This window comes from Pongo abelii, chromosome 7 (genome assembly GCF_028885655.2).
Source record: "Pongo abelii isolate AG06213 chromosome 7, NHGRI_mPonAbe1-v2.0_pri, whole genome shotgun sequence".
Classification (NCBI taxonomy): Eukaryota; Metazoa; Chordata; class Mammalia; order Primates; family Hominidae; genus Pongo; species Pongo abelii.
In genome coordinates this window covers 64,512,376-64,525,468 of record NC_071992.2, presented here as the reverse complement: position 1 = coordinate 64,525,468, position 13,093 = coordinate 64,512,376, and the positions used below count along the sequence as shown (strand labels likewise).

Sequence of the window (13,093 nt, the reverse complement as noted above, 5' to 3'; positions counted from 1 at the left end):
TTCCCCACAAAACTTTTGCCCATTCAAAAACATGAAGTATCTATTTTATCTCAGCCACTTATTATTTTTTAGGTTTATTTATTTTAAAATTGTAAAAACATATTAAGATGAACCTTTTCATCAAGTCATGGTTCATTGTCTCATTTTTAGATTAAAAAAAAAGGTCTGGAAAAAATCTGACTAAATATCTCAGTTTAGGGTTTCTATTAAATGTCGTTGAAATGGGAAATGAAAAGTTTCGGCAGCTATGTGTGGAATCTAGCACGTAGTCTGTTTCACTACATGCAAAATTTTAACAATTAAATTAGGTAAAGCAAAAAGTAGATTTCACACAAAATTCTCTGTTTTTAGTTCTTATGTTTTGTTCTAACTGAGCAGAGCTGAGTTGAGGACTCTGGACGGGCTCGCTTTCTGCAGTGTGATGCAGATCTCACTGGCTAGCCTCGCTCCTTACATGAACTGCCTGCACCCTGAGGGCATTTGAATTTACAATCTATGCAAAGATATATAGGTTTGAATAAGAAAACAGAAAAGGGAAAGTCTAGAACAAAGCATTAACAAAAGAACTATGTGGTGATGAGGACAGTATGTTTGGAAGAGAATATAAAGTATGGGGGATTTATCTGGAGAAATGAGAGAGCGGGAGTTGATCAGAGTCATGTGCATAGACGAGTCTAACAGGCTAAGTCATAACACTCACCAGCTTCAACAAATCCCTGGCAATGTGCTAGCCATTGTATACAATTTGCTCATTAACTGTTCCCAGCAACACATTGCAGTGGACATCAGACTCAGAGACTTCACATTCCTTGACCAAGTTTTTGTCATTAATGCCATTTCTATAACAGGATTCGAACTTAAGTCTGATTCTAAATCCCATGTATGTTCCACCGTGAGAGCACAGAAACATTTTCAAGAAGAATGGCATGACAGATGTGGAAGGAAAGTTTATGAGTTCAACTAAACATAGACGTTGTTTCTTTTCTCATGGACATAATAATGATTTACCAACAGGACCAAGGATACAGACGAGCAGTTAAATTAACATAAAGTGATTTACCCAAGTCCACACAACCAATTGATGACAAACCATGTTGAACCTCAGATTTTGTGTGTACTGGATGCATTTTTAACCATAAAATACTCTTTTCTCATCTATAAATTTCTTAATCTCAGATACTTATTTCTCACTGTGGCTCTCCTTGAAAAGATTCAAATAAAATTTATTATTTTTAATATATATATTTTTTTGAGATAGAATCTCATTCAGGTTGGAATGCAGTGATGTGATTATATCTCACTGCAGCCTCAAACTGCTGGGCTCAAGTGATCCTCCCACCTCAGCCTCCTGAGTAGCTGAGACTACAGGCACATTCACCACACCCAGATATTCTTTTTTAATTTTTTACGTTTTTTTTTTTCTATTGAAGAAACGAGGTCTCACTGTGTTGCCCAGGCTGGTCTCGAACTCCTGGCTTCAAGTGATCCTCTTGCCTCAGTATCCCAAAGTGTTGGGATTATAGGCATGAGCCACTGTACTTGGCCTTTTCATAGTTTTATATAAGTAATACACTATTGTTAAAATTTTGGTGCCATTTCTAAAAGATTTCTATTTTCTATTAGCTTATTTAGTGAATTTACCAGGCAAGCACTTATTCTTTTAAAAAACTAAATCTTAGACCGAAATTGTGAGTAAATTTGTTTAACATAGAGCATATAATTACTTCACAATTTTTAATTTTAAAAATGTCTTCAAGTATGTACATTACATATGATGAAGTAATAATAAGCAAGTATTCAAATGAACTGATTTAATGATACTCTTTTTGAAAAAAATATAACATGATCACTTTATCTTTGCTGACAAATTGAAGACCGAATTCAGGAGACCCAAAATGATTTTCTGACTCTTTCAGTGTGTAGAAAGTGCTGAAGAAACTTCACAGTGAAAATTTAAGGATAATTCAAAGATAAATTCTCTGGCCTCAAGACATTATTTTAATGACCTCTTACTCTCAGTTCTTTTTCATTTTATTTTTTTAACTGTTTCTGGGTTTGTGTGTGTGTGTGTGTTTGACAAAAAAAAAAATCTGAATTATATTACTAAGTAAGTGATGATATAATTTTTTATCTCTGGTGCAATTATATAATTTAACCACAAAACAATGCTGGAAATAGCTGTAACACCAAACATTGACTTATATTTCCTAAGCATACTATCAGTATATTTTTAGTGATAGTCTAGAAATCTACACAGACCAAATGTTGATAAATTACATTGAAAAAATCATAGTGACGTTTAAAACCCAACTAAGAAAAGCAAATAAGCAATAAAATACTGCTTATTCAGTTTTCTAAAGAGATGTCCTAAAGAGGCCTATGAATAGAATCTAGGCTTTGGACTAAATCAAGACAACATCTTAACAGCATTTCCAGGCTAGCCCCTTTGATCAGCCCGCATGCTGTCCACATTTCACTCCATGCTCACAAGCCAGCAGTCAAATCACAATGCTTTCTGGATGTTTTAGGATATGGAGTTTTGAAGTCTATTTCATCCTATGAGTTTCCTTATCCATATCACTAATGACAAACATCAATCGTCCTTTATAAAATAGAAAATTATGACACAAAGTGATAGATTCTTTGAAGGTCAAAATGGAAGTTGTTCAGGTCAACTAGGTTTGTCCAATTGATATAGAATGTGGTATCAGTTCTGAGTAATAAATACTTTTGAAACCAAGTCCACCTTCATTGAATATCACTTATATTTATACCATTAAGAGATGTAAAGGAAATGACTGCTGAATTATCAGGGAAGTATTATATTCCCTATGCTGAGAGTTGTTAAGTATAAGGGATGTGGCTGTTATATAGTAATTAGTGGGATTTTTTTGATGAATGAATGAATGCTATTGGAAATTATTTATAATAACTCACAGATATAACACTTGTTTCCAAAACACTCTCAAAATCACTGAATTTCAACTTTCCAGTATCCCACAAAGTAGGCATCATTCACTTATCTCATGAGTGTTCAGGTATCAGCTGTATGTAAATTATTGTGTCTTCATTGAAAAGTAAATTATCCCCAAATTTAAGGAAGAAAAATTAAGCTGTAGTGGATTGAGTGACTTGTAGAAGATCTTATGGCCTGCAGTTAAAAAATTCTGATCTTTTGATTGTCAAGTAGTACTTGTTTCCCTACAACATGATGTGTAACATGTTTCTCACCACAGGATGTTGTCTCTTCCAACACATGCTATGTGCTCACTCTGCTAAGCTAAATAGGAAGAAAACACCAAATTAGAGATCTCTCTCCATTTGAGTTCTATTCTATAACACACTGTACAGATTCCTGGAAGGTGAGATTACTACGGAAATAATTTCTGGCTTACAATATGCTTTTTTCTTTCCTAGTGGCTTTTGTCTTGCTTGACAGAACTAGGTGAGTAAGCAGGCTAGCTGCCTGGAATTTATAAATCTTTAAGTGGTCAAAAACAGCCAATTACTAAATATTAGCAATAGTCATTTCTTACTTTTATATTTTTTGATAAATGTTTGAACTTGGTTGAAACCCAAGTAAATAACTCCAAAGGCAAACTGTGAGCATTAAAATCCAATATGATTTCATGGTATTAATAATTACATTAGAATATACAAGTAATATTTATATAGTCTATGCAAAAATTAATCAAGGAGTGTTTTTATAACATTTCGGAAGAAGGCAATTGAATGGATTCCAGGGCTAAATTTAATTATCCTCTGGTCCTATATACACTTTACATTTTCTAGATTATGTAATCCCATCTCACTTGTCTCTTTTGAGTCTCAAATGTAAGCAACAGCCAACAACACTTAGTCTTATCCAATAAAACTTTTTTTTTTTTTTAATGAGGAAAAGATAGTGTGTTTGGTACTCCCAAGACCTCATGCATCCTTTTTCTTTAGCAAAAAAAAATAACTATCAAAGCAAATAGATGTCCTTAGTGGGGTACAGATATCCCTTAATAAAATGTTGATTTTTCTTTAAAGACAAGTGATTCTGTGCAATAATGAAAATTGGTTTCCACTACCCCCTTTTTGTTTGTTTGTTTGACTATCTACTTTACAATTAGAGATTAGCATTAGGTAGGCATTAAGTTGCTTTCCCACACTCTATCTCAATGTAAGGACATTTCCCTACAGATGAGGATTGACAAGGGTTTCCATGCACTTTCATGAGTTTGAGGTGAATTAGAGTTATGTATTTCTGTGACTAAATCTCCTAAGGGATTAGGCAAAGGTAACTTTCACTTTGTGAGATTTCAGTTACACATAGAGAAAGCCTGCCCCCTCTGCCCCTGAGGAGGGAACTGCGGCCATATACACAGAGGAGTGCTTCTTGAAACACATTCTCTGCTTAGATTTTATGCCCTACTGACTAGGGGAGTCCCTCTGTGTTAATTAATTGACAGCCGAAATAATTGTCTAACAACATGCTGTAACTCTCTTAAAATATGATTAAGCCTTCCATGTGATAATTTCACTTCCATACCTCTCCCACTGAAGAAAAAAAGGATTGTGTTAAGAGCACATCATAGGTTTTCTGGGAAGGAATCCAAATCAATGTTACATGTTTCTGCTCCTCAGATAATCATTCTTGACCTATATAGGGCAACAGCGCCCCCAAGGAGCTCAGTGACATAGATGCCTCTGCTCCTTTTCTGCTAAGCAAGCAGGTTCATGGTAAGTGGTGACAGTTAAGAATGATTTTTCCTCAGAGAGTAATTGCTACACTCATCCAGCATAAAACAAGAGGACATCACCCACCAATGAATGCCACTGTAATGGCCTCCAATGATTTTTGTATTAAAATTGAGAAGGAAGGTATGTATAGATATGTATTAGAGCCATTTTACTATCAGTTACACACAACCAGTTAAATTAAAAGTAAAACCTAAAGATCTCCTGTAATTTTTCAAAGGGGTAAACTCTTTTCACAGAGTTGATTATGCATATCTCATCACATGTATTTACATGACTATAAAATTCCATCCTTGCAAGTCAAAACTCTTCACTGAACTGAATATACTCATTGGAATTGATCGAATTCTTAGTGAAATGTCAGGCACGGGTTATAAATTTGTGTAACTGCTTTTGCCCAGTGAACCCTTTTTATTAAAGCAGAATGCTTATCAAGGTCACTGTGAAAGATTGTAATTTTAAAGCTCCAGGGAATGACTAGAAATAAGAATCAACAGAAAACAGATGTAATTAGCATTTTAAAGTTTATGGTTTTTCGGGAACCTACTGGCCACTATCATTTTCTGGATTTCACTGACAAATGTATTTTGCAGAACTAGTAAGTTAGAATGATTTTGAAATCCAGCTCTCCTAAAGAGGCACACTAAAGCTTCTCATTGTCTGCTTTCTGGCAGATCAGGTTTGAGAAGGCAGTCTTGAGCTTTAAAAGGCTGGAAAGAGGGTGCTAAGTAAAAATATGAGTGTCTCCTTATGTAAGATCCTACAGGTGTAGGTATACTAGGGGGTTGGCATGGAGTGAGAAATCTGGTGTATACATATACATGTATTTGTTCCCATGCATAGTTTGGTATACTATAACAATATAAAATATGTTAGAGGGCATGGTTAAATCCTCTCTATTTTAACTTTTTGAGTCTTGCATACTATGTAACAGAGACAGGATCACTTTTTATGGCATACATAAGACAACAAAATTATCTTGCCAAACGTCAGATTGTATTAGTTTTGGGAAAAAATAAACAAGATATGCACAGATCCAAAAAGATATTAGATAAGCAATAAGAAAAATGTCCAGCTAAAAGTTTACTGTAATTATGTAAGGCAACATGTATGTTATCTTGATTCTTCTTGTCACACAATGATTCAGAAACAATTATTTTAAAACAAAATTGCTTGTCTCCCCGTTAACCCCAGAAAAAATTACACTGCTTATGTTCTTTCTGTTAAACCATAAGACAAGTCATTAGAATTTTAAAAAACAAAAATAATAGCGCTATCACTTACCTGCCGAGCAATGAAATTAGATGTCTTTTCAGTCTCTCTAATGTAGAATTTTGAGTAGCTCTCCACTCTCTTTTCACAAAGCTATTTCCAAAAGAGTTGAAATCCACTCAAGACCATTCTGTTTATTTCAAGAAGTGTGGGCCTTTGAGCATTTCGACCCTACCGCACGGCCCATGATGTCTCAGAGCTTCTAAGAACTTCGACTTTACTCTCCTCCAGAATTCCCCCCAGGCCCCTATAGAAAAATGATTCTTGAAGTTGCTGCTGAGAGTTTAATCTGTGGAGCAAGCGTACTCCTCAGAGTCCTGTCCTTAGGTACAGCAGGTGTAGAGGGAGGGGTACTTTTCATCCATTAAGGAAGGGGGCCGGGAGGCGAGGGGGTAATAGGAGGCACCGCGTTTTAGCTGCGAGGAGCAAGTAGCCCAGCTGCCCGTGGCGACGACAGTGGCGGCAAGGACAGCGGAGGCGGCAGCGTAGTTCGGTCCCTGTGGCTGCAGCCCAGTCCGGAGACGCTGTCCATCCCCTCTGGTGCTGAAGTAAGGGGACGGGAGCCCCCAAGCCCAGGTCCAGGTCGCACTTTCCTCCACCAGCGAATCCAAGCAGCAGCTTCCTTGTCTTCCACCCTAGCCTTCTCCCCTCCGGTTCTTTTTTTTTTTTTTTTTTTTTTTTTGGTAGGGGCTAATTGTTTTTCCAAATTAACAGTCTCATATTTATTTGGTGACAACGCTTCCGGAAAAACAGGAATCCGTGGGAAATAACATCTGAGCCTCCCCTGACTTTTCAGTGGCCCTGAACGAGTTTCCTAACGCCAGAAATGAAAGAAAACGCACGCACAGGGGCGCGCACACACACGCACGAGAGAGGCAGAGAGAGAGAGAGAGGGAGAGAGAAAAAAAATATATAGATTTGTACCGTGGAAAATCCAGAGCTTCTTTGGAAAGCTCGTGGATCTTTAATTACATAAGATGAAAAGGGCTATTTTGGAAGACTCCGCAATCTTGATTAACAATTAAGGGGACCACATTAAAATTTTGAGAAACCCAATTTGAAATTCCTAAATTAAACCCAGTGAAGATTCTTAGACCCTCCACGCGGAAACGATAGGTTATTGTTAAAATTTTAGAAGACAGAGAATGAAAGAATGAAAAAGACAAGAAAAAGCATCTCCAGTCGGCTACCTTTTAAAACGCTGCTGAATTGGATCGGGATCCTTGCAGAGCCTCTCAGAGGATCCGGCGAACGCAGCTCCTGTGAGTGTCAGAGATGGGCTCAGCGATCAGGGAGCTTGGAGGCCCAGGGCAGTGCTAGCGAGTCGCCCACAGCCTAGACTCCTGCAGAGGGTGCAGAAAACGGCTTATTTCACAAAGGACGGGATAAAGAAGGCACGAAGTCAGTCAGAGGGCTCGACCATCTCTGCCTTTGTAAAACCAGAGCAAAGCCCAATTTACTTTGTTTTTTTGCTTGGCTTTTCAGCCCATTTTCCCTCTGGTCTCCCACGCTGCCCCCTCGCCTCCCTACTCCGGAATCCGCGCTCTCCCGGGCCTTGCAGACTCTTCACTCCCGCTCTAAACAGCCCCCACTTGTGTCTGTTCCACTGCTCTTGGCAACTGGCTGACAACGAGCATAAAGAAGGGTATGGGTGCGTGGTCCCGAGTGCTGTCACCCAGGGCTCTGCCACCCACACTCGGCAACGGATGCAGACGCCAGTGAACTGAGACGGGAATTTGAAACACATAACGTTGACACTCTTGGAAAACCGGTCAAAACCAGGGCCATGTGGACCTTTGAAACTATGTGGAGTAAAGGGGGAAGATGGAAAGAGCGAGTCTGTAACACCGCCCGCCCTTGCAGGCTCCTAACTTGTGCAGTGTAGATTTCTGCACCAGGAGGTTGTTGATAGACATGAGAGGAAATTCAAGAAAGACTGGCGAGGGGCGCTGGTGTGTGTGGTGGGGACGGGGGTCGGGGAGGGGCGGGGCGCAACACTAATTTCTCCCGGGCTGTGGGAAGGGGCCGGAAGCCTGCTCCTGGCCTCCCTTCCCCGGCGACTTCTCAGGTTCTTCTTCTTCCTGTTCTGACACTAGAGGGAAGTCCTAGACGTTGTGCTTTCCTCCCACGCTTGCTTCCATCAAGGATTAGAGCGCGTTCCCGCTGGTCTGGAACCATCCATTCCAGGTAGGGGATCTTCCGTCCCGGGAACATCGCGCTCTCCAAGCACCGGCCTGCGGCGCGCGTGGGGGACGCGCGAGGAGGCGGCACAGCCAGTGGAGTTCCAGTGGGCTCCCTGGAGGAGAAACGTTATTGAGCCGGGAATCACTCGGGACAGAGAACCAAACAGGCCGCGGATTTACTCACAGGAAAAGGCCAGGCTTTGGTTGGACTTTGAGCCATTTTGCTGCTGGAGCAATGGCTTTATTTCCCTGCGGTGGCCACCAGCCGCCACCGCGGCTCGCGAGCTCCGGCTGGAAGGCGCCGCGCTGTGCTCCGCGCATTGCAGCCGCGGTCGCTGTGTGGAGCTGCACACGCAGGAAACGGTCGCCGTGGAACGAAGCCCTTGGTCAACTTTCTCTAACAGTCTTTTTTAACAGAGGATCTATTAAAGGTTGTGATTCTCTCTAAAACCGTGTTTGGGGAAGCCATCTGACCTCACGGAGACACACAAACCTAAAAAGAGTATCTGCTGCTTGAGGCTAATTTTTAAGGGGGTCTTTTGCTTTTCAGTCCATGTGAAAACATTGCTTAAGGTTATGGTAAATGAAGTTTCCCTTTTCCTTAGACAAATGTGGTCAAACACGTGCTTCTTTTTTCTGCAGAAACAATACCTGTCTTGTGTGTTTCAGAAAGTGCCCCTTTTGTTAGATGATTAAAACAAACCCCCCGTGTGAGGGTTATGCTAATCAGGGGCTATCCCTCCTTGTCAGCAAAGAAGATTTTCTCTGCTGTATTTAATTCTATGCTTACTTAGGTTGATTTAATTGATTGTTTAAATTATTTTATCAGGACATATGGAAACATGAATTCAATCACAGAAAATCAACACACCAAATAGGAGCATTTAAATGAAGCACAGAGTACAAAGATGTTGCTAATTAAAAGCATATGCACTTGATTATTCAGACCTAGAAGAACAGATTCTCTTCTTCCTGAGCACTGATTGAGTTTTATCCAGTCTCTCTCAATCTTTCTATCCCCCTCCCTCTGTCCTGCCAGTAAAAGAAAACAGAAACAGTTGATTAATTTGAACTGACAGTCCCAGTACGATTATGGTAGTTTGATGTCTTTTCTTCAAGAAGCAAAATCCACTTTATATTTTTTCTCATCAAGTTGCATAACCAGTTATGGAAATCAAGATGATGAAAATTAAATATGGCCTAACATCTGATGCTACAAATGAATATAAATGAAGTACAGCATGACAAAACCAAGGGACAAATAAGCTGAGGTGAATTAAAGAATTATATTAAGAAATTTCACCCCAGGAGCAGATTTTCCAAAGTCTGTTTTAAATGATTTTTTTAATTCTTAATTTAAGTTGCCATGATTTTAAAAATGTAAATATAGTAAAATGTGAATATAAATAATGAAAACAATACATGAAGCATTATATGCACAAGAAAATGTAGTAACCTAGCATCATTACTGTGAATTCTAAACTGGCTCATTCAATCCCTCTCTATAAAACTGGGTTATAATTCCCCTCTAGTCTGCTCTACACAGTGCAAAAATCTTAGAAAACATAATAGTTTGTGGAACATTTTGTAAACAATTGGAAGTCCTTTGGGTCAGGAAGTTTGAAATGTAAGTTGAAACCGCCATACAATATGATCTAAATGAATAGTCATTATACAGTATGTGAAACATTGGCTGTGTCACTTCCGGAAGCCTCCTGACTATTTTCGCATCTCGTTACTATATGTAAAATGGTGATAATAATAATAATTTTTGCTAGCCTCATAAACTGTCATAATACAAAAATCAACATATGTAAAAACTTTGTGTATCTTGTATATTTCTACAAAAATAAGTAGTAGCACCTATCATCTGTGGAGTATCATTTGCTCACAATTTTTAGACCTCAATTGAAAAACTGGTGGTTCCATTTAAAGGTTCTATTTTTAGCTAATATATATTTCTAATTATTTCTGTGTTTACTTCATGTTTCCTAATAGATATAGAGCTGTAATAGGCCAATACCTATATCCGAACCCTTTTCAATTAACAGTTTTAACATCTTCAGTATAAATTTGAGCTGCTTTTTAAAATTGTGTCCAAGTACAACTAAATATTACATATCTATTACCAATTATTTCTGAATTGGAACAATGATCCTATTTTAAAATATCCTTCTATGGGTTTTCAGATGAAATGTTACTGAGTTCTATTTTCTTTTGCCCCCTTTCAATGTAAGATCCCTTACTCAATCATACCTCTACTCAGCTAAGGAGTTCTATTTTGCTGAATTGTGGTCAGATAAATCTGGAAGACTTCATGGGTGTTTGCACTTGTATAAGTTGAACTTAGTTAACTTCAGTTGCAGGCAAAAGTAGATGGAAATTTGGACTCAAATGACCGAGGTACAAAAATCTGTCCCTCAGATTAGTTTAATTTTTCTTTTGCGGGAGGTAACAAGTGGCTGCCAGAGAAGCTTAGAAAATTGGATACTGTTAACTGCAACTGCCTAGGAGGGACATTTCATTTTAGAGAGTATTTCCCTAAGCATTTTCTTCTGTATTTCTGTTTTTTCTATTCACAAAAATTCTGAAGTTGAATTCCGACTTACTTCACAAAGAGTGCTACTTTCTGCCACTTGGATAAGTTACTTAATCTTTTTGAGTCTATTCACTTTAAAATGAAAATAATGCAACTTATTTAGTAGAGCTAATAAATAGCACCTGGATCAAGGTTTTGTCCATATGTGACAGACGGCACACTCTCTAGAAGATCTCTCCATGCCTCTCTGACAGGAACAGTGCTGCAGAGAATTTTTATTGTTCATTAACATCAGCCAGGAAATATGGCTGTATTTGAAGTGTGGTGTAGATAAAATTTGTATACAAATATGTGGAAATTCCACACACAAGATTTCACTACTATGGAAATCCCTTCACAGCTCAACAAATCATTCATAGTAGCAAGTTGCTAACCACTGGAAAAAAAAAATCCTTATAGGATATGCTGCCAGTTTGGGCTAGGGTATAAAATAGTTTTTAATTGCCTAGTAGCTATACTCCTTTCTAATAAGCATACATATATATTTCAGTAGCTTCCTTCTTAAAATATACGTGTATGTGTCTGTGTATGTGTGTGTGTGCAAGTATGTGTGTCTATGCATGTGTGCCTATAAATGTGTGTGTATGTATTTCTAAAAAGAAATATTACTTTGATACTTCCAGTTGGTGTTCAATATTAGCAGAATAAAATTCTAGGAAAAATTATCTAAAGTGGTCTTTAGAGAGCTACTTTCTTTTCACCTTCTAGTATACCATTTTTTCTTTAGAGACATCTAATTAGCTTCTATATTAAGATACCAATGAGTTCTCTATATCCAAAACCATCGTCAGTCATAATTTGGCCCTCACTATATTTAACTCATCTTACCTGACTTGCAGGCTGCCTTTGACTAGTTCAATGACTTTCTATTTTTTGAAACACTCTTCTCTTGGCCATTGTGACTCATTCACACAAATGGCCATTTTTCTTCAGCCTTTCTCGATGACAGATTATTTGCTCCTACTTCTCATTATTGGAATTCCACAGAAATTATTTCTGCAGAACTTATCTGTATTATATGCTTATATAATTTCATTCATTCCCATTGCTTTAAATATCATTTATATGACATTGACATCCAAATCTGTAGGGGAGTCCTTACCTATCCATTGAGCTAAAGATACTCATATGGAGAGAAAGAGACACAAGTTATATATTTGACATCTCTACCTGAATACTTACCAGAGATCTCAAACTTAACATATCCAAAACAACATTCTTGATCACCATCACAGAAAAACTTTCTTTGACCATGTCTCTGTCAAATACTGCATCATTACACACCTGCTTAAAGATCACAACCAACTAGTCGTCTCAACATTTATATTCTCTCATTACCCACCATCTCCACAGAGTCAACAAAGACTGTTGCTCTTGTTACTAACATAGGTTCCAAATCCATGGACTTCTTCCAATATAACTTTTTCATTCTAGTTCGGGCTGCTAGAGTTTCTTGTCAGTACTAATGCAGTCTACTAATTTATTTCATTGTGGCATGTTTTCCCTGTGGAATCCTTTCTCTGCACAGCAGTAGGAATGAATTTATGACAACATGAACCATGCCATATTGTGCTATTGCCTAACCCTCCAAGGTTTTCTAATGCACTTGGGGCCATGTCTAGCTTTGCCTGTCTGATTCTTATTTTATTACTCTTTCCTTCTTGATCCCTGGCATTCTGGGTTTTCACACTGGACTCTGCCTGTGCCATTCCCATTCCCATAATCTGAAATACTACTCCTAGATCTTTACACGGCTACCCCCTTGTTTTCCCTTGTGATCTCAGGTCAAACATCTCATTTTCAAAGAGGATTCTTCTGACTAGCTAATTTAATAGGTCTGCAGTCTCTATCTGTCCACCAATTTGTTTTAATGTCTTTAAAGAAAGCATCATAACAAGCAGAAATTATTGGTGTATGATTTTTTTGTTCTTTCTCAACAACCTAATGTCACATCCAAAGGAACTAGAAAAACAAGAATAAAACTAATAGGAAAAAAGAAATAACAAAGATCAGAGCAGAACTAAATAAAACTGAGACCCCAAAACCATTCAAAGATTCAACAAAACTAAAAATTGGTTATTTGAAAGTGTAAACAAAATTGACAGACTCTTAGCTAGATTAGTTAAAGAAAAAAGAAAGAAAATTAAACTAAACACAATAAAAAATGACAAAAGTGACACTACAACTGATACCACAGAAATATAAAAGATCCTCAGAGACGACTATGAACACCTCTATGTGCACAAACTAGACAACCTAGAGGAAATGGATAAATGCCTGGAAAAACAACCTCCCA

The 13,093-nt window shown here is 38.0% G+C and overlaps 1 protein-coding gene across 1 annotated transcript in view; it reads right to left on the bottom strand.

The window, feature by feature from the left end:
- Window positions 1-8,572, bottom strand: part of SNTG1 (syntrophin gamma 1) — an 875,063-nt gene extending 866,491 nt beyond the window's left edge. Inside the window, exon 1 of the mRNA XM_063726650.1 lies at window positions 6,028-8,572. The gene's annotated coding sequence lies outside the window, so the exon portion shown is untranslated. The remainder of the gene's footprint in view (window positions 1-6,027) is intronic.
- Window positions 8,573-13,093: the final 4,521 nt, after the last annotated feature.